At 42.5% G+C, this 22876-nt stretch overlaps 1 long non-coding RNA gene across 4 annotated transcripts in view; it reads left to right on the plus strand.

Moving 5' to 3' along the window:
* The first annotated feature begins 1999 nt into the window (after positions 1–1999).
* Positions 2000–22876, plus strand: part of LOC143829307 (uncharacterized) — a 221673-nt gene continuing 200796 nt past the window's right edge. For 2 of the 4 annotated variants that reach the window (XR_013228061.1, XR_013228062.1), the window contains exons 1-3: positions 2000–2103; positions 2946–3008; positions 4750–4809. This is a non-coding gene — a long non-coding RNA (uncharacterized LOC143829307). Of the gene's footprint in view, positions 2104–2776; positions 2867–2945; positions 3009–4749; positions 4810–22876 lie in introns of those variants that run through there. The other 2 variants (XR_013228064.1, XR_013228063.1) reach the window with 2 other exon arrangements.

The following is a 22876-nucleotide window of genomic DNA, read 5'->3' on the forward strand; positions in this document are numbered from 1 at the left end:
ATAACACCATTCCAAGCATATGGGGGCATATGGGGGACATTCAATGGATCTGTAAACAATCCACACCGAAAAGGAAATAGCACAAAGCAAGTAATGACTCGGGACACCTTCTGTTAACCATCAACCTCTCCTGTGTAAATGAGGGTGATCCTTAACACTGTTTCTAACTCTTCCAGAACAGCTTGAAATGCTTAAAAAGGCATCTATGCTGGTCAGAAATCACCTTAGCCAGGAACAATAATTTATGTCCTGATCAAAACCATTTCTATGGTGCCTTTCCGCACAAATACAGATTTCAAACTCTACTGAGATTTTGTTTGACTTGGTTTGGCAATAGCTAAGATATCACTACAAACAATTGCCCTGTTTTGCTAGATATTATTGCATGATGAGGCTTGGATCCTCAAAAAGGATGGTGTAACCACCGTCATGAGGCAAACATCTGTTTTACATATTGGCTTCCCTTTCTTTCTGCCATTGTGAACATCGCTCTTGGTACTTCTCTACCCATAAGCCATATTGTAATGGTTAGGGTGTCAGACTAGGATCTGGGAAACCCACTCTGAAATCCCCACTCTGCAATAAAGCTTGCTGGGCCAGTCACTGCCTCTCAGCCCAGTTTACCTCACCAATTTGCTGCTTTGAAGGTCACAAAAATGAGAAGCATGCATACTGAATGGGATATACATTTCTGGGTAGCAGTGTGTATAATCAAGAACTTGGGGTACTTGGGGGCTGTAAGTGAAATATGAGCAGACAGTGTGATGTGCCAGTGAAAAAGGTGAATGCAGTCTTGGGATGTATCAACAGTGGCATCCCATCAATATCGTAAGATATTGTCTGTATCTTATTTTGAAGGGATATTTAAACATTACCATAGCAATCAGAGAGCGTTAGGGCAGTGGTTGAGAGTAGAGGAGTAAACTACCCCCCCACGGGCCTCAGTAATAGGCGTTGAGTGGTCCCCGATGATAAAAAGGTTGGGGACCACTGCTGGAGAGTACTATGCCATTAATGGCATGATAATGTTGTTTTTGATTTTTGTCTGCCTTCTGCCTTGCTTGGTCATTCGAGGGGTTTGATTGTTATGTTTTAATTGGGGGGATGTTGTTTTTATTGTTTTATTGTATTTATTATTGTAAAGGCTGCTTTTTATTTGTAAGCCGCCCCGAGCCAACTTTTTGAGGGGCGGGGTATAAGTTTAATAATAAATAAATGCTAGATAAGGCAACATGAGATATTGGGCATCATCCCAATATGTACTGCATATTGAAATGTACTGCATGGCTGGAAGGTTAAAATACCTTAATGGAAACTCATATTTGTATGTAACACTAAAGGCTTGGCTCTCTGTTGGAGTCTGGAGGGAAAGGCAGTTTGTCCCTGTGGTGAGGGAACCGTAGGCTGCGTCTGAAAAAAGTTTCTGAGAGAAAAGAGAGCTTTCTGAGGGGGAAAGGAAGCCTTGTAGAGTTCCCTCACAGGGACAAAATATCTTCCCTTGCAAAGAAATACACCAAAACACTCCGGCAGAAGTCTGAGTTCATAGGATGACATGGATTTTCAAATAGTGAATATTTTGGTCATACATTTATAAATTGTTATGGTACAGGCAGTTTGAACCACACAGTACATCTCTAAACCAGGGGTAGTCAAACTGCGGCCCTGCAGATGTCCATGGACTACAATTCCCATGAGCCCCTGCCAGCAGTCACTGGCAGGGGCTCATGGGAATTGTAGTCCATGGACATCTGCAGGGCCGCAGTTTGACTACCCCTGCTCTAAAGAAACAGCAGCTGCAGCAAATGCTGGCTGAGGGCTAGAGTGACGATTGTGGAACAACACAAGGACTTGGCGTCAGATGCATAATGGAAGTTTTCTGCACACATAAATTCCACAGCAGAGCCAAGAGTAGCTCGGCTGGACAGTTTGTGAACACAGAAGCCACAAATGGGAGAGGCTAAATTCTTTTCCCCTGCCTCCTTTGGTCACCAGCAGAAAGGAGCCACCCTGTGGAGGGAAGAGGCAGAAATCTCTGAGTCCTCCTGTTCCCTGGCAATGTTGAAGCTGCTCTGTGGCCTACTCCAAGGAGAAGCCCAGGCCATGGTAACTGTTGATTTATTCTGTTGCATTTGTTCTGGATGTGCTTGTGGATAAAACCTTCAATGGCAAATGGGGCTTTTTTGCCGTAAATTGTTTATGGATGGTATTGCAGGGCTGATTGTAAAGTCATTGTTTAGCCATATATGGAAGCCCTAAAATTTTCCATTTGTAGCTCAGTTCCAGGATGCAGGGACATGGCTGCTGGGTTGAGTTCAAGCTTGATATACCACAGTTGTGTAGGCCTGTTTTGGGGGGGGGGGGCAGATATTCCTGTTCTGGTCCCACAAATAATTACAGTGACTCCTTCAGGGTGTTATTGTTCAAATTATGTTTTTCAGTGAAACTCTGTGTGGGATATTGAGAAAGAGCCACAAAGTATGATCAGTATAATTAACTGCCCCTTTCTGTGAGGCTCAGAGAAGCTTAATTTGGTTTTATGTCCCCTTCTCTGCACACATGCCTGAGCCTTTTTGGACATTGTAAAAATATATTATTAAGTCTTTTTTGACATAAGTTCCTTTGACAAATACAGTTGTTTGCTACAATGCTGTGATACTTCATACAGGGTCTCTTTTTGATAAAAAAGCAACTTTTATAGGGCTAAATATTTCTACTGGACATGTCTCTTTAAGCAAGTTTACATACAATACACAGCTGTACCTTATTAGTCAGGCTTTTAGAGATGTAACTCAGCAATATTAGGTCATTAACTGGAGATTCAGTATGCATACAGTGTGCTTGTAAGGTTTGACTACCTTGAAGACCTGTGAGTATTTCTCTAAAATGCCTTTAGTTTACATTTGATTAAATTCATTTTTAATATATTTTTTGTTTTTTTACATAAGGTTGAGATCATTAGCAAATTGTATGACATATGTTCACATAGAGGCCTGATCCTACATAAATATGTGAGTATTATAATGTAGTAGCAAGCTGTGTATTACATGGTTTTGAAGACACAATTTGTTATCAAAACATTGGTTTTAGTCTGTTAGTTTTCTTGACAGGACACTTTTTGGAAGATTCTTATTCTGAAGATAATTGAGAAAGGCAAGACCAAAATGGGGAGTTATTAGAAACCCATTTTATCATTTTCTAGCTACAGTGCTATTGTATCAATTATCAAAAATTAGTGAGAATAATTTTTTTTATAATTTGTTAAAAATTTGTCTGGTGTTATGACCACATAAAGTCATGTTGACTTGCACCTCCCTCCAAAAATGGCCTGGAAGGGGAGGGGATACCTAGTGGGCATGTATGCAGCTATGCTTCCCAATTGTGTTCTGCATGATCACACCACTTCCTAGGGTTTCTCGAAGCCTGAAGAATGTTTCAGAGGTTTCTCAATGGTAAAATAATTGAGAAAGGTTGTCCTAGGTGTTATGTAAACTGTTGGGTTGCAGGGCACCATCCAAGTTATTGGGGAGAAGGGGGTAAGGAGTTGCAAATTTGCCACAAAAAAATTAGAAATCGTGTAAAAGAATAACCCTTGCAGAATAATTCTTAATACCAGAATAACTCTTGATAATTTAAACTCTCATTTTTCAGTTTCTGCTTGATTTTTTAAATATATTCAAGCCATATGGTTATATCCCTTTTAAAATGCTTTCTAGGTCATTCAAATCCACATCTAGATGTGCAACTGAACCATGGGGGTTGGTATTTGCTTTCAATGTGCACTCCCTCCACCAGCAACACTGGCAAGAAGAACATTTTTTGCCACTTGGTTTATTTATATATATTTGTTGGTTTATTTCCTGCCACTTTCTCATTTTCTCAGGTGAGGATGGAACTGTGGGATAGATATCTCAAAAGAGATGTAGGTCAACCCTACAAAGCCACACAGGGATCTGCTTGGCCTCTTTGTTCTACTTCTCAGCCTACACTTTACTAAGCCTCTTCCTGATGGCCTCATCACGTCCACTCATTCTAGTTGCACCTGATCCTAGTTTGGCTGCTTGATCCCTTCTGCCTCCTTCCTCGAATTTGTTTCCCCATATCAGGCCTCTCAGCTCCTCATGGGAGGAAAAAACTTCAGTGTCTCACTTCATGTTTGAAGATTGTGTTGGTTTCCAGTATTTACTGCATATCACTGTGGACAGAGCCGGTGGTTTATTTCATTTGTTTAATTCATTTATACCCTACCTTTGACCCCAGTGGGGACCCAAAGCAGATTACATGATTTGCCTCTCCTCCATTTTAACCTCACAACAACTATGTGAGGTAGGGTAGGCCACAAGTTGTGTGATTGGTTCAACATCAACAGGCAGACTTCCATGGCAAAGTGGCAATTCAAGCCTGGGTTTCCCAGATCCCTGTCCAACACTCATTATTATATCACATGGGCTCTCCCCAATTATTTCTGAAGAAGGACATCAGAATAACTGGGGAGAAATGAGAGGAGTGGAGATATTTTGGGTTGCCAGCCACTGACAGGCAGCTGGTGGAAGTCTGGGGTAAGTGGAACAGGGTGTGGGGGTATGTCATTGGCAAATGGCATTGCATAACTTCCAGGAAAAAAAAACTGGAAATGACATCACTCTGCTGTAGGAATCATGGTGTCAATTCCAAGAGCAGATGGACATAATTTCAGGTCCCCCCCAGAAGTAATGTAATGTTATAATTTAGCAATTTATTTCTTCCCTATAGGCCACAGGAGCGGCAGTGGGCAACCAGAACAGAGAGTTGAAAATCTCCTACCCATAATGGGTAAGTGGCATCCCTAATCCCATTCCCAGATGTTAATGGCAAATTAATCTTGGTGGGCTGGGGAACCCGCGTGTCCATTATTGGTGTTGCCATGTTATGCTTGCATAGAAGCCTATAGCAAACTGTACTAGCACAAAACAACACCATTGGCCTGTTTTCCTTCATGTCTGCTGTGCCTTGTCCTCAGCTGTTCGTTCAGCCATCTTGAGACTCAAACAGGGGATCATCTTTTAAAAGCACCAGGCTGCCAAGATATATCAAATCATGTGTTAATCAGATTGGTCTTGTAACACAGACCTGCCTATTTAAAGAGACGCTTAATTAGAACAAACATGCCTTTCAGATAAATATAAGCTTTTGTGATACAGTTACATCCATAGCTGTATCTTCTCTCCCCCATACGCCAGCTTGGTAGTGGGTGATCCTGGTATAATTATGACAAGAACTATTTTTTGCAGTCTCTGGCTGTTGTTAACATGTGTAGCAGGGAGGAAAACGGCGCTAACGTTAGGCAACAAAAAGGCTTTACTAACAATGAGTCAATGACTTCACAAGAACAGGTACTGCATGGGGAAGGGCAACAAAGGGCATTTTAAAAAGGGTCCACCCATTCAACAGGATGGGATTGGGCAGTCCATTTGAATAGTTACCTAGACTGTTTCAGAACTGGGGCAGAAAGAGGCCGCTTTTTAACAGAACTGAAGAAGAAACAAAGAAAGTAACCTTATTCCTTTTATAACTACCCCTTGAACATTTACTTAAGATTTATCGGAATTGAGGGAATGTTCAATACCCCCAGCATTCTCTTAGCCCTCCTTTTTTTACTTTTAATCCTGGAGGGGTTGAAAATATATACATTTCTTTTTGGTGAATCTGGGTCTGCTTAGTAATAGTGACATCAAAAACATTTTTAAAAATAGTAAATTAAAGTTCACAGGAGTATAAAGATATGAAGTGCTGTCAAATTCAAAAGGTGTTTAGTGACATCTGCTCAAAATGCTGCATTTTCATAGCCTCAATTTAAAAAAAAATCTTCGGCAGAGACTGTAATTGCATGATTCATTAAACATATAGACATCTGGGCTTACTGTATATTTTTGAATGCTTAAAGGCAGTATAGAAAGTTTTTAATTTTCAATGATTTTTTTTTATCGTGCACTTAGAGCAGAACATTACAGATGGTGTTCCCTGATTGCTCATAATATCAAATTTAGGTTATTATGTTTGCATAAATTTCAGAAGCAGCCCAATGGATTTAAGTATTAATGTCCATATGGATGGACTTTGCTCATCAGCAGAACAAATTGTGAGCTATATATAGTGCCAAGCTCAGTTATCAACTTAGGTAAAATACCTAAATAGACAGATTTCTCCCCCCCCCATGATTTAGAACATTGCTCATTGAAATAATTATACATGTATTCATATAATGTAGGCAGGGGCTACATACATTACAATGTATATTTAAATATCTTCCCCAAAATGCTTGCTATTTTAATAATTGTATTACATTTAAGCCATCATTATTTTATTGCATGAGTTAATATTGGTGGGCCACGGGTGAGTATCCGGCATTTTAAAACCAGGATGCTGTTCCATTGCTTTTGAAAGACGAGCTTCACTAGATCAAACTAATGGCCCTTATAGTTCGGCATAATTGTTCTGACAATATCCAGTAACCACAATGTCTTGATGGAAATGTTAAAGGCAGAAAATGTGGCGAGACCAAATATTGTTATTACAAATTTTGCTGTCAGTTCACACATTTTATTATTTCTCTACAACATTTTTATTCTGTGTCTCAATCAGACAACTTGTTTCCTGGGTGGCTAACAACATATTAAGAATAAAATCCTAAAATAGCAATCAATGTAAAACATTGTAAAGAATTCCTCAACAAGAAAACATTCTGATCAGCAATTCAACCATGTAACATAATACCAAACTGCATTCTGGCATTTTATGACATTGTCTCATACCCACATGCTTCCCTGACCCTCAGCCTTCCTTCCCTTATATATCCTGATTTGCTTTAGACTTTCTTTTGAAAAATTGACTGTAGGTTTGGATTAATTTTAGTTGATTTCCATTGCACAGCAGACCTCTCAATCTTCCTCTTTGATGTTCTGGGGGCAGCTTTACCTTAGGAGCAGTTTTTCAGGGAATACTTTGGGTTTCAGTGGGAGATGGCAGAAGAAGACAGTTTGGCCTGAATTTTCTTCCATCCACAGAAATGTTTCCTGAGTCCCACTCCAAACCTTGACATCTGAACCCAATGAACTATAATTGATGCTCATTCTTCTAACCAGGATATTAAACTGCAATTTTGAAACTGTTTTATAGTCCTGGGTTGGATGGGAAATGCTGGCCATTATTCACTGATTCAGAGGTAAAGGAATACTATAACTTGTGCTAAAGAAGAAATAAAAGAAAAAGGGTGAGGTGAAGGTGGAGCAAAACATATATTAACCTACAGCGAATTTGCTCAGCAAACTCAAGCAAATCTTTCTCAGGTGCAGGCTAAATTGATATTGTGGTATATTGCCTGGGAATCATATAATGAATGTATCACAAACCCTATCCTGATCATCTGAACTGTTGGTGTGTTATGAAAGGGAAGGCAACTGTAAGCTGTTTTGAGACTCCCTCAGATAGAGAAAAGCAGCATATAAGAACCCACTCCTCCTCCTCCCTCCTCCTCCTTCTGTTCCTCTTCTTCTTCTAAAACACTTAAAAAAACCAATTTCCTTCTTGAAAGGTTGCCTACCATACCCTTACCCAAATTAGATTGTAAGAATTTGATTTGGGGAATTTAGCAATGCAAGAGGGGTAACAACATGATCTCCACCTATGTATCTGAGGTTATTCCCTTCAGGAACTCTTAAAATGAATCACTCTGGAGTAACTGGAAAATTGTTTTCTTAAGAAGAAAGGTAATGTACACAACACACACACCAAAGGTTCTTGAAACATACACACAAGAGATTAAACTAAGGAAAGACAGGGTTGAACGGGGATAGGTTGAGGAAGTGGCGGGAACTATAGTTACCATCACAACATGGAGAGGAAGGTCTGCAGATCTAAAGAAATTATCAGTGTCCCAGAGAAGAAAATGGCATAGCCTACATGCAAGCAGTCGGCATATGCAGGGCATTCTAACAACCAACACACATTGAATGATTATTGGTGTTCTGATTTATAGAAAAATGGTAAACTTGGGCTATCCTAGACCTGGTAACCCCACAAACAATGTGTTTGATGTGATTTTTGTGTATGATAAAGAAACTAGAAGGCTTGTTTGTTTGGAGTGAGGACAAACCCAGTCGGGAACCTGGGTTTCCCAGGAACCAAACAGTAAGCACAATTGCTCTACCAGAGTAGAACCAGAGACGTTAATATATCTTGATGACCCCTGTATTACAGGTTGGGATATTGCTTAAGGTGGGGTATTACTTCTGCAGGTTTGATAGGCACAGCCCCCTGAAAACAGCCAGCTCTTTATTGATCCAAACGCTAACTATCAAACATAGGCACAACACGGACTTATATACAGTTTGGCTAATCTGCCAAAGAACCTGATTGGTCCTTTTCATTGGTCCATGAGTCCTAGCAAGAGCCTGTGATTAGTTCACTTAAATTTTTCATTTGAATAGTGATCAAGGTTAGCACTATTGAGTCCACATATATAATAGGGTATGCTTTTGGTGCTGGCTGCTTGAATTTAATGGGAATGAGGGGAAAGAGAGACTGAGAGTTGATGAGGTTAGAATCCTAGAATCATAGAGTTGGATGGAACTCCCAAGGTCATCTAGTCCAACCCCGTGCACAATGCAGAAACTCACAACCACCTGCCTACCCACTCACAATCTGCCTATGTTCATCAAATTAGTAGTATCTTTCTCAGAGAGACCATTGTCCCAAATATATGCACCCCTGCTTTGGGTGGGGAGAGGAAGTCAAATAATGTAGCAGCCTCTGCAATCCTACTGATCTAATCTAAAGAGTCCAGGTAAGGCCTGGAGATCTGGCATCTGGCTGGCATCCCTGTTTTCTGCTTGGGAGCAGATGTACCTTTTGCATTTAATGCATTTATTATCCAATTCAAAGTCGATGACTGCCATGCAGTGTCTATAGGGTAGGCAGTTGTCTATAAACTACCCCTCAAACTGAAGAGGGATCTGAGTCACAACAGTACAGCCAAATGATGTGTTACCAACCAGTATTAAAACAGGCCACTGTTTTCCACTGTGGACTTTCCACTGTGCAGAAGTATTATTGTGTGGTATTTCCCTTTGGATCTCACCGCATTGTTTTCTGCCTTGAATCATGTCACTATAAAATGACATCTTTAAATATTGCTAAAGAAAATACTGAAAGACAGTGTAGTTGCAAAGTACGAAAATACTTCAAGTTTTTCTAAGTGTGAGATAGTTTCACTATCAGCCACAATATACTAAGCCAGAACTTGACATTTTGCTACTGTGAGATGGGTTCACCCTTAGTGACTGGAACCAGGTGATATTATGAACTAGATGGCTGAGTGGGAATCGATCTCAGCTCTCCTTGGTCTTATTCTGACATGCTGCATTATGAAGTAACAAGCCAATGCTACTATCTCTTTAGGTTTTAGATCAGGGTAGTCAAAGTGCGGCCCTCCAGATGTCCATGGACTACAATTCCCAGGAGCCCCTGCTAGCATTCGCTGGCAGGGGCTTCTGGGAATTGTAGTCCATGGACATCTGGAGGGCCGCACTTTGACTACCCCTGTTTTAGATGGTAACCAAGCCATACTCCTAAAATTTTAAAGGAGCCAAGTAAAAGCTGATGGTATAGCTGTTCAGAGGTTCTTTCCCCTCTTACATGCTGCACACCTGTGGTACACAAGGAAATTTAGGGCACAGGCAAGGAAAAGAACATGGGTAGACCGGAGAAGTATTTTTAACTGGGCTGAGTTAGATACAGTGGCACCGCCTGCTCTTTGTTGTTTGTAGTAATGCGGGTAATAGAAGATGTATGGGCTATTTTTTTCTCATTTTCAAAAGTTAGGATGTTGGTGTAATTCTTTACAGCAAAACCTCTGCTGTCATTCCTTTTATGCTCCCAAAAGCAAATACATCGTTTAAGAGGAGGGAAAGAGACCAGGATGTAATCTTCACTGTTTCGGAAAGTTAAACCAAGAGCTTAATTCTGAAACTTTAAATAAACTGTACTCGCATGGGCAATGGCACAGTAGGGGGGAAATCTAAAATCTAAGATAGGTGTGAGCAATAGAAAAATGCCTATTAAAATTTGAACTCAGCAGATGGGCAGAACAGTCCTGAGCCGTGCCAACGCTGCGGTGGCCGGGTGTCACTCGGCTGCGGCACCAGTCTGCTCCCTAAGGGGACAGTTACGTGGCAGCCAAGTAAGAAAAAAGGTGCCCCAGTAGTGTTGCTGTCCATTGCTGCCGTGGCATCCGTGGCAACTCCGCTTCAGTGTTCCATTCCAGTGCTGTTGTGGGGGGGGGGGCATGACAGGGCAGGCAGGACCAATGAAAGCCATGGATTGAGGATATAGAGCCAAGAGTCTGTCACTGGCAGGAGGCAGAGACAGCCGAGCCAGAGGAACGTCTGATGGCTATCCCACCTTAAAGAGACCAGCCCCCATCATAAGCCCCAGCTGCATATCTGGGGAGTGGGGCATCCATCACCCATCAGCCCTCCTGGAACCCAATGGTGGAATTCTGTACACAGACTACACAGGGCACTAGAGGTTGATGACATACAAGAATAGGGATGTCTGGGTGTCCCCCATTCAACACCATCTGTGGTGGCCAGATGCTTGCCCATGCCACTGAGGGTATTCCCGTGCCAGGCACAGCAGAGGTGCTGCGTGTTACCTGGAGGCACAGCAGAGGTGCTGCGTGTTATCTGGAGGCACAGCAGAGGTGCTGCGTGTTATCTCAGCTGGAGGGGCAGGGGCTGCGTGGGGGCCCAAGGAGACTCAGATAGGCTCCCCAGATAGGCTCCCCAGATAGGCTCCCCAAAAAACAGCCAGGATTCGGCTGACATGCATTTGCGTATTCTATATCTAACGTTCTTAGTAACTTGCACTGCTTAGCTCCTTTAACTATACTTTGGAAATGAGAATGGATTCCCTTTTCCGTCTTAGCTATGGTTATACTCAACAATAACAGTGAAATAAATAAAAAGGTTTTTGTAGCATGCCAACGAATGTGGCAGCTTTCGATGTAGTGGGATCTGTTATGTGATTTTTCTCATCTATTTCTTTCCAGTCCATAAATGTACTTGACCTCTCTATTTTACTTACCAGATGGCAGCAGCAACTACTTTTTGCCTACTTTTTTCTAAATTCATACATCTCAAACTGCTTTTTTGGTGATCTCGTGGCCCCGACGAGTAATTTATCATCATGGAACAGATTTCCAGAATTTACATGGAAAATGCTCTTTTCCACTCCCTCTCCCAAAACAAATGGAAATATTTTCTTCTGCTAAAACTGACTCCTACACCATATGGTGATGGCTCTCCAGTATCCATATTATAAATTCTATAGCTGCAGCATTTGAGCGTAGCTGATAGTCTTATACCCTAACTTATTTGGGCTGTCGAAAATCGATCAAGGGAAAGAAAGAAAGGGCATTTTCTGTATGGTGATTTTTGTCCCTAAAATAGAGCTGAGAAGACCCTTGTTGACATGTTTTTTTTCTCTTCCCATGTCTTGAAGAAGGGACTTGGGACTGAGAGGTGGAAGTGAAAAATTTAGAGTGCTAATCACCTATTTGGAGAAAGAGAGGGAAAGGGGAGGGGGTGGATTCATTCTCTATACTCCTCTGAAGCTGACAGAACTGACCATCTGTTGGGTGGCTAGGTGTGCCCAGATACACATGCACGCACAAATAGGAGATAATTTAATGTTTATGGTGCAAGAATCAATCAAAAATCTACGTTCAAATTTTGTGTGTCATTTCTCAATTTACAGAACGTCTGTTGTATTGTAGGCTATACAACGTTATTTGTTAGTCTGTAGTGAAGCCCTCTGGCTAGACAGTGTTGGTTCTTTGTTGCTTTTAAAGTTTTGGAGAGATGTAGTTAATTAGCAGAGATGCATTAAATGAAAATAGACTGAGAAAAAGTTATGCTGAAATGAATCAACGGTGTAAATAAATGGAAACGTGCAGCCTATTATAAACCAGAATCAAAATACTTAAGAGACATTTGTAGATTTTTTAATAATTGTGAAGGGTTCTTTGTAAATTCTTTTATTCCCCTCCTGAACCTGCAGCAGTCTTTATAACCATTTTAATTCAGGGTTTGCTGTTGTTAAACTATCACTTGTTCTCTCTAAAGTCTTTGAAGATACAGATCATGAGAGTAGGAAATGTTTTGGACAATAGTACTATACTGTAGTGTTAAGATCTCAGCCCATTTTGCAGACATCCGTAAAACTATTTCAGATCTAGAGCTTTGGGTGCATGGTTTTATTTCCTTGGGAAATGCCGAGTTAAGAAACCTTTTGTTTTTGTCATGTCTTTCCATGTACTTGCACATTTCACGAAGCCACCACTGAATTTCTTTTGGCTTGAAATCCCCATGGGCTCCTCATAAATCAATTGTGACTTAATGGGGGTGGGGGAAATACTGATACTACAGAATATTTCAGTGCCAATTTTGATGTGCTGGATCAAAGTATAACTGTGATTTTAGTTTTTGGGAAAGACAAGTTTCGATGGCAAGAATGGCTTTTTTAAGTAAAGTATTTGGAGTTTTGTATTGTACCATTTCAGGATAAGATTCTTCAGAAGAGGTTCTCTAAAAAAGCCATGCTTGCCACCAAAACATGAATTTCCAAAGGACCAGCCAGGGTATGCTGTCAATTAAATCTGGGGATACATCTATTTTGTTGTGGCATGATCTTTGAATGTATACTCAGACACGTATAACACATGGGCATATATAAAGATAGGTTTTTCCTTATCTTGCCTAGAATGGAAGCAGAACTAAAAGCAAGGGAGACGTCAGAGAGTGCCGTAATCAGGTTTTATGCTGCAGTAGAACCTACCGAATCCATTATCCCATGTATTGACCGTGCTGCTCTCAAAAATGAATAACTGCATGCCTTTCTATGAAAAGAGCATCAACACATTTTCAGCCTTAATGATCTCTCCACTTTAGATTGTGAAAACGGGAGCATCAGACAGCTCTTATGCTTTCACACTTAAGTTGCAGTGTGGGTCAAACGGATTTTGTGTGCTGCAAACTGACACCAAAATGATACATGGTGTTTGCTGTGTTTCCTGCCCATGTGTTCTCTGCCATTCACTTTAATCGCTGTCGCTGCTGACCTGTTGGGACCCTTGGCCAGAAGGAATTCCTAGGAACGGAGACCCCTGAGCTTTGACTTTGCAGTGATCCAGACCATGTCCTTAGCATACTGTTTGGGTCCAGTCTGTGGTGCTTCTTTTAGCATTTGGCACCGAAACTGGTGGTCCACTTCATGAAATGTTTCCCTTTTAATCTCTTAGGAAACAGGGTGACCGGTTTTTGCAGAGTAACCGTATACTATTCGTAGCAACAAGCTATTTATTTTTTTTTGGACTTTCTTTCAACTAGCAAGTAGCACCTGCTGGTACTGTTTATTTTATTTTTCACTTAAACGCTGTCTTGGCATGCCATTTTGTTAAACATTTAAAGCACCTGAAGAATTTCTAGTTTTAGATCAAGAGAAGATACGCCTTTCATTATGTCAGGAAATAGTTTTTTTTTAAATATCTCGGATACCGTTCAGCAATTGATCCCCCCGTATAGCCTAATTTGCTGACTTGTAAATACATCCTATGAAAGTCACACTCGTTCTAGGTGCTGAAATTGGGAGCTCATATCTGCCAATATAATTCAATGAGCCTAGAAACAAAAACACGGTCTAGTTACAATGCAATTAATTCCTTTTATGATTTAAAAAAAATGGAAATGCATTGAACTTATATGTTTCTACGCTAAAATCCTGTGCCTGATTAAACACATTGATGGCTCTTGAGTATTTGCTTCCAAAATAAATTCTAGGCTCTGGTTGTTTAGAACCAGGAAGCTTCTCCCATATGTACCTCCTCAATTTGGAATACAGCCCTCCAAAACACTGACTATAAGATTAGTCCTTTTTGGGATTGCCCCTAAACTGTGACGGAAAGCTACCAGCTAAAAATGGGCTGAATTTAGGAGATTGCCTTTTTAAGTAGAATTTTTAAGCTGAATTAGGAATTTACCTTTGCTTTTAGATGTACTTTTAAGATAATGGGCTTGAATTTATTATTAATTAATCTGGGTTTCATGGGGCTTTTTGTTTTGCTTTTGCTTCTGATCTCCTTGGTCCTTGTATTAGATTTTGATTTTAATTCTTATATCCTGTCTTTTGAGTATCGGCGTTGAAAGACGAGGGATTCATTGTCCAAATGATAAAATAATTGTATGCATACTTAGGGGCAAGGCTGCATTTCTTATTAAGGCTTTGTTTAATGTGTTATTTTGGCAAGACATAAATTCTTGAGAGTGACAGTTAGTAAAGCTCATGGAACAAAGTGAACACACTCACACACACCAAGGAAGAGTTGGTTCAAGGCATTTTCTCACCGTTAGCAAAATATGGCTATTTTCCTCTTTCAGGGCCAAAAAGGCAAAGAGCAAACTGAGCTCCCCACAGCCCTGACGGAATGGCAGGAGTTTGTCTTGGAGCTAACCAGCAGAATGTAGCATGGACCCAGGAGGAGATAACAGTTGGAAAACCTCTGCCCATTGCCCCATCCTGAATCCCACGTTGCTGGGACAGATCCTGGCAGTGCCACAGGGTATTAATTTGAACAGCAACAGGGCAGGTCTGGGAAACAATTCTCATGCTGCTGCCCTGCAGGTGTTGGCTCTCTTTTCATTGTGCTGCCCAAATCATGCTTGAGCAGACAACTCAGTCTAACTAGATGTACATTAACCTTCGTTGGAAGCCCACTTTCTTATACGGGCAGCTCTGGGGGTGCCAACCTCCAGGTGGGACCTGGGGACCCCCCAGAATTACAGTTCATCTCCAGAGGTCAGTTCCCCTGGAGCAAATGGGTGGTCTGGAGGGTGGACTTTGTGTCATTGTCCGTGTCCTTTCCGAGTCCCATCGCCAAATCTCTAGGAGTTTCCCAACCTGAATCTGGCAATCCTATTCCCATCTCCCACTAGTGGCTTGGGGACCTGGCAGCCCTCAGCTATTCCGCCATAAAAGACACAAGTGTAAATGTATTTCAGAAGGTCAAATGAAAACATGACAGCAATGGATCTATATACTTACACCTGGATCTGTCTCAGTCAATTGCAGACTAGTGGCTGGCATGGATTGTCTAAATTCAACAGCAAAAGGGGTATGTGCAGGTGAATGTGTTTCATATGGATGTGTTTAGACCTGAAGCTTGAAACTTCCCTTTTTTTATCCGCACAATGAATCTCCTGGATCAAACAGCCAAGGAACAAAGGATTCCTTCTATCTAATTCTGAAGACCTTTACATTAAACTCCCCATTATAACCATAAGGTTGCAATTGTTTTGAGTACCTCAGGAAGAACGTGACAAAACATTAGCTTTGTCAAACAAACAACAGTTCTGAAGCCCAAGAAAGAAGAGAGTGAACTCTGTTGCAAAGAGTTACTAATTTTTCATAAGGGTAAAAACTGCTACTTATGTTTAATTAAGCCATCCTTCATTTTAACATTGATATAACACTTGCTGCTAGAAATGCTAATTTAAGCATTTCTTCTCATTAAGAAAGATACCCAGATAGCTATCCAAGATGCTTAACAAATATCATGAGCTAAAGAACTCATTTGTCTGCTTGTGTGCCTATATATTTGTAAAAGACTATGAAGTTATTAACACCTGGGGAAATTACCAGGTGTCATGACTGTAACTCCAGCCCTTTGAATGTGTTTATCTGAAGCAGGACAGACAGGGCACTTTGTCCCGGACTCTTTCTCCTACAAAAGTTCATCACAATCAGTTTGTAAAGACCCATTCTTGCCCAAACTGGGACGCCAGAAAGTCAACACAAGACTGCCGCAGATAATGGCAGTCTCTCCTCTCCCATTCCTTTCATCCTGTTTTAAGCAAGTGGTGTGACACCATTGCATTGTGTGTTTCACAACCCTGCAAATAGCAGATGACGAATGGTGCAGAGAGAGGGATGTTCTCTATGTGATAACATCACACATTTCAATTTTCTAAAATGTCCTTGGGAGAGGAGGGGGAAGCATGGTGATTTCACTGGTGGTAGCCACACTTCTGCTGTAGTTTTGAAGGTTCTAGGTTGGTGTGTGCAGATAGAGTGGCAGGGAATTTGTCCTTGACTAGGGACCCAGTGGTGGTTAAAAAAAAAGGCAGAATCTCTGGGGGCTGTGCTAATGTCTCCAGACATGCCCTTAGTCTCTCCCCTGCAGAGTTACTTTTCTGGGGGAAGGACCACCTTCATCCTAGAACAGCTTTCCAAACATTTGGTTTGTTGTACTGTAGGACTGCCAGTTGTCATTAATTTTGAATATATTTGCTTTCCTCTGTGAAAACTTAAGCAAAATTTACCAATAAATGCTAATATAACATTATCTGCACATAGCAGGTGTGGTGTACCGACCATAAAAAGTCATTTTACCGGTGCAACAAATAATAGTTTGTTCAAATATTTTTCACTCAGCAATGTAATGTATGGCTGATGCTCAAAAGAGGTATAACGTGGCTTCTATAAAACATTACATTGCTTTAATTTCAGTTTTATATACACCTTTCTTTCCTCAAAGTATTTTTAAACAATGAAATTCATATGGCAATAAGGAACTGTGGTGAAACTCCATCATGCCAGAAGCTAACAGGAAAGACCCTGACCTGGATGGCTCAGGTTAGTCCGATCTTGTCACTTCTCAGAAATTAAGAAGGGCTGGCCCTAGTTAGAATATGGTTGAAAGCCCTCATGACATGGATGCAGACAATGGCAAACCACCTCTGAATGTCTCTTACCTTGAAAACCTGAAGGGGTCATCATGAGTCAGCTGTTATTTGACAGCATTTCCCACCATTATCAGGCACTGCTATGCTCCATTATTATTATTATTAGTAGTAGTATTACGTAGTATGAGAGCCAGTTTGCTGTAGTGATTAGGAGTGCGGACTTCTAATCTGGCATGCCAGGTTCGAATCTGCACTCCCCCACATGCAACCAGCTGGGTGACCTTGTGCTTGCCACGGCACTGATAAAACTGTTCTGACCGGGCAGTGATATCAGAGCTCTCTCAGCCTCACCCACCTCACAGGGTGTCTGTTGTGGGGAGAGGAATGGGAAGGCGACTGTAAGCCGCTTTGAGCCTCCTTCGGGTAGGGAAAAGCAGCATATAAGAACCAACTCTTCCTCTTCTTTGTCTTCTTCTAGTAGTAGTAGTATTAGTATTAGTATTTATTTCCTGCCTCCCCCCAGAGGCTCGGGGTGGGTTACAATCACATAAAATCCCCCCCAAACTCCTAAAACAGTAAAAACTAATACAGATAAAATAGCCTATCAGACCAAGAAGTTGCGGCGAAAAAACTCATCCTAGGTGTAAACTGCATGGAGCTTTTATTCCAATCCCAGGTCAATTCAGTCCCTGCTGTCTACACAGAATGCGATTTCCATTTTGATTTTGGGTGATTTAAATTTTCCTTCTGCAGCAAGGATTGATCCGGAGTGACCCTACCTTTATCTTAGAGTGCTTTTAATGCTCAATATTTCAAGATTCGGATTAGAGAAAGCAGGCTCTGTGGTAGAGACGCCCTGATTGGCCAAAGGTGGCCATGTGACAAGCTTGCCTTAAAGGAGAAGCCCCTAATTTCTCTCAACTTCTGTCGGTCTTGGATTTTTTCTCCCTCCTCTGCCTTCTTCGATCCTCTCCCCCTCTTCAAGAAAAGAAAAAGGCTCCCTGCTTGGCTCCTCTCCCCCCACCCGCTTCAAGAAAAGAAAGAGGCTTGGCTCCCCACCTTCTGAACTACCCTAACCACATGCAGAACACTTTCCTGTTTCAATGGAGGGGGGGAGGAGAGGAAGACCCGAGTTCAAATCGATCTGAATTCAACAGGATTGACAATGGAATAAACAAAGTAACTGCAGACTCTGCCCTAGACTAATCCCACATCTCATCTAAAAAGGGAGGTGGAAAGGTGCTGATGGAGCTTGCTACCACCATTTTATGAGGGGGGGCATGATTTCCTTGCTGCCCGGCCTCAACCGTAGACCTGGCGGAAGAGCTCTGTCTTGAGGGCTCTGTGGAATGCTGGAAGTTCCCGCAGCTCTTCCGGGAGCTCATTCCACCAGGTTGGAGCCAGGACCGAAAAGGTCCTGGTCCTTGTCAAGGCCAGGCGAACTTTCCTGGGGCTGGGGATGACCAAAAGGTTAGCACCCGCAGAGCGTAAAGCCCTCTCCAGAAATACATGCATGCAGCAATGTGATGTGTGTACATAACTTCTGATATTTACCAACCATCAGCCCATTTATTTATTTTATATCTTCAGGAAGATCTTTTCTGCATGCTGAAATCAACATTCTCTCTCCACCACATAGTGTTCCACTTCAGGAACAGGGACATCTGCTAGGAGTGAAGAGCAACAGCCTCTAATCTAGAAAACTGAGTTTGATTCCCCACTCCTCCACTTGCAGTCAGCTAGATGACCTTGGGGCAGTCACAGTTCTCTCAGAGCTCTGTCAGCCTCACCTACCTCATAGGGTTTCTATTGTGGGGAATGGAAAGGAAGGCTTCTGCAAGCCTCTTTGAGACTCCTTAGGGTAGAGAAGGTATCTTGGGAGGTAACTTTCTTTTTGCCTGTCATCTTGTTGCTGTTATATTGGTTTTTTTGTTAATATTGAGGGGGGGGAGGTGTTTGATTTTATTGTTTTATTGTAGTGGGGCTACTGGGCCCTTTTTACTCTGTAAGCCGCCCCGAGCCAACTTGTCAGGAGGGGCGGGATATAAATTTAATAATAAAATAAATAAAAAGTGGGGTACAAAAACCCAACTCTCTTCTCTTCATCATCAGAGTTCAATGAATGTAGACCAGTCTGAGAGGGGCGGTATATAAATCAAACGAGAAATAAAAACAACAATCAAATCAAATCTGGACTTCACCTCCAAGTACAGCTACCAGCATCATCTACCATGTCATTTTGGAGAAATCCTAAAGAAGCAGCTTTCATTGGGGCTGAAGCAGGAAAGTGGATGCAAGCACTTTTTTTATACAGTCTAACTCCATGTTCAACCATTGTGCCATTGCTTGGAGATTATATTGCTTGTACGCAGAGTATTGCACTGTAAAGCCAAGCCATTTTTTCTGTATTAATTTCAGTTTGCTTGTAGATGAAGCAGCGCTCAGCTTAATGCAGCCTTCCTCTGTCAACACTGTTTTCCTGCACTGAACAATATTTCAACAACTATGAAGAAGAAGAGTTGGTTCTTATACACTGCTTTTCTCTACCCGAAGGCATCTCAAAGTGGTTTAAAATCCCCTTCCCTTTCCTCTCCCCTCCCCACAACAGACACCCTGTGAGGTAGGTGAGGCTGAGAGAGCCTTGATATCACTGCTCGGTTGGAACAGCTTTATTAGTGCTGCGGCGAGCCCAAGGTCACCCAGCTGGCTGCATGTGGAGGAGTGGGGACTCAAACTCATCTTGCCAGATTAGAAGCCACCAATCTTAACCACTGCACCAAACTGGTTCTGTGCAGAAGAGCGAAACTTTTCTCCTACTGATTGATCATAATAAAAGCACTTGATCGGTTCCTATTTCTTCTGATTTAGCAGAGATGAAAATTAACCCAAATAGAATATGTCCCTAGATGAAGTGTGAACAGAGCTAGTTTAGGCCTATTGAAACTTATCCCTTACAGCAGGGGTAGTCAACCTGTGGTCCTCCAGATGTTCATGGACTACAGTTCCCATGAGCCCCTGCCAGCAAATGCTGGCAGGGGCTCATGGGTACTAGGCACTGTAGGTCAATCATAAGAAAGGCCAAAGCTGAGAGAGCTAAGATTGGCCAGGGAAGCCCATTGTAACAAGAAAAGATTTTTCAGTTATGTGAGGAGCAAACGTAAAGTAAAGGAGGCAATAGGCCCACTGTTGGGTGTGGATGGACAAACTCTAACAGAGGATGCAGAGAAAGCAGAAAGGCTTAGTGCCTATTTTACATCTGTTTTTTCCCACAGGTCAAAGTGTTTAGGCACATCTAGAGATGGCCATAGCCAAAGGACAGTGTCTGGGTGGCAGGTTAACATGGATAGAGAGGTTGTCGAGAGGCATTTAGCTACACTGGATGAGTACAAATCCCCTGGTCCGGATGAAATGCACCCGAGAGTACTCAAAGAACTTTCCAGAGAACTTGCACAGCCCTTGTCCATCATCTTCGGAACCTCTTTAAGGACTGGAGATGTCCCGGAGGACTGGAAGAGAGCAAATGTTATTCCGATCTTCAAAAAAGGGAGGAAGGATGACTCGGGAAACTACAGACCAGTGAGTCTGACCTCTGTCGTGGGGAAGATAATGGAGCAGATATTAAAGGGAGCGATCTGCAAACATCTGGAGGACAATTTGATGATCCAAGGAAGTCAGCATGGATTTGTCTCCAACAGGTCCTGCCAGACAAACCTGGTTTCCTTTTTTGACCAAGTAACAGGTTTGCTGGATCGGGGAAATTCGGTTGATGTCATTTACTTGGATTTTAGTATAACTTTTGACAAGGTTCCCCATGATGTTCTGATGGATAAATTGAAGGACTGCAATCTGGATTTTCAGATAGTCAGGTGGATAGGGAATTGGTTAGAGCAGTGGTCCCCAAGCTGCGGGCTCCCTCTCCCCGCCCCCCCCGCAGTAAAAAACTTCCCAGGCCGCAAACTTGCGGCCCGGGAAGCTACTTACTGCGGGAGGGCGGGGAGAGGGAATCAGGGCCGGGCCGCGCCCGTGCGGCCCGATCCACGGGTGCGGCCCGCGGGCGTGGCCGGGTGCGGCTCGCTGGCGCGGCCTGATCCGCGGGTGCGGCCGGGCGCGGCCCGATCCGCGGGTGCGGCCCGTGGGTGCGGCCCGTGGGTGCGGCCGGGCGCGGCTCACGGGCGCGGCCCAAAGCGTGGGCGTGGCCCGCGCGGCCGCCGGCCCTGCGGGCGCGGCCCAATGCCCTGCCGGTCCCCAGCCTAAAAAAGGTTGGGGACCACTGGGTTAGAGAACCGCACTCAAAGAGTTGTTGTCAATGGTGTTTCATCAGACTGGAGAGAGGTGAGTAGCGGGGTACCTCAGGGCTCGGTGCTCGGCCCGGTACTTTTTAACATATTTATTAATGATCTAGATGAGGGGGTAGAGGGACTACTCATCAAGTTTGCAGATGACACCAAATTGGGAGGACTGGCAAATACTCCGGAAGATACAGAGTTCAACGAGATCTGAACACAATGGAAAAATGGGCAAATGAGAACAAGATGCAATTTAATAAAGATAAGTGTAAAGTTCTACATCTGGGTCAGAAAAATGAAAATCATGCCTACTGGACGGGGGATACGCTTCTAGGTAGCACTGTGTGTGAACGAGACCTTGGGGTACTTGTGGATTGTAAACTAAACATGAGCAGGCAGTGTGATGCAGCAGTAAAAAAGGCAAATGCCATTTTGGGCTGTATCAACAGAGGCATCACATCAAAATCACAAGATGTCATAGTCCCATTGTATACGGCACTGGTCAGACCACACCTGGAGTACTGTGTGCAGTTCTGGAGGCCTCACTTCAAGAAGGACGTCGATAAAATTGAAAGGGTACAGAGGAGAGCGACGAAGATGATCTGGGGCCAAGGGACCAAGCCCTATGAAGATAGGTTGAGGGACTTGGGAATGTTCAGCCTGGAGAAAAGGAGGTTGAGAGGGGACATGATAGCCCTCTTTAAGTATTTGAAAGGTTGTCACTTGGAGGAGGACAGGATGCTGTTTCTGCTGGCTGCAGAGGAGAGGACACGCAGTAATGGGTTTAAACTTCAAGTACAACGATTTAGGCTAGATATCAGGAAAAAGTTTTTCACAGCCAGAGTAGTTCAGCAGTGGAATAGGCTGCCTAAGGAGGTGGTGAGCTCCCCCTCACTGGAAGTCTTCAAGCAAAGGTTGGATAAACACTTTTCTTGGATGCTTTAGGATGCTTAGGGCTAATCCTGTGTTGAGCAGGGGGTTGGACTAGATGGCCTGTATGACCCCTTCCAACTCTATGATTCTATGAATTGTAGTCCATGGACATCTGGAGTACCACAGGTTGACTACCCCTGCCTTACAGTGTCATCATCTAAAGCAGTATTCAAAAATTGTTTGTTTTCATCCACTGACACGAAGTTCAAAATGTTTTAAAGCCAACCCCAATTTTGTCAGCTTGTTTCCAAACCTCCAGTATGCTTATAACCTCCTCTGTGATGGAACCATGGGCTGATAGACCATTCTGGATGCAGGGATGTGTGTAGCAGAGTGGCCAAGAGGGTGAACAGGAAAAGTCTCTACTCCAAATCTCAGCTCGCTTATGAAACAACTATTGTTGTGGATGGGAAGTGTCACATACACCAATGTATGAAATGCAATTGTATTTAGTTTGGGAGTCTTAACGGCTCAGATAATTATGTACAACTAATTAATTCAAAATCTGTTTATCAACAGTAATCTGTAGCTGTGGCATTTCGTCCCAGCGGCATTAACAAAGGCTTATCACCTGCTTGCTTGTTGAGATTTGTCTCAAAAGCAAGTTAATACAAAGTGTTTGTTTGTGTATGTGCGCATACATGTGTGTGTGTGTGTCTCTCTCTGTGTGTATATATATATATATATTCCCACAACTAACACTTCCCAGAACTTGCAAGAACTTTTGGTATCTGAAACCAATTCGTTTTCACAGCTTAAATCTTACACACCTCTGGGTGATGATGAGAGATGCTGAAAACATCAACATTTCCTGTTTTTCAATTGTCTGCATTTTATGACAGAAGTTTTCTATTATAAAGGAACTATTTGACTGATAGAGAAAGT

Source organism: Paroedura picta, chromosome 2 (assembly GCF_049243985.1).
Source record: "Paroedura picta isolate Pp20150507F chromosome 2, Ppicta_v3.0, whole genome shotgun sequence".
In the NCBI taxonomy this organism is placed as follows: Eukaryota; Metazoa; Chordata; class Lepidosauria; order Squamata; family Gekkonidae; genus Paroedura; species Paroedura picta.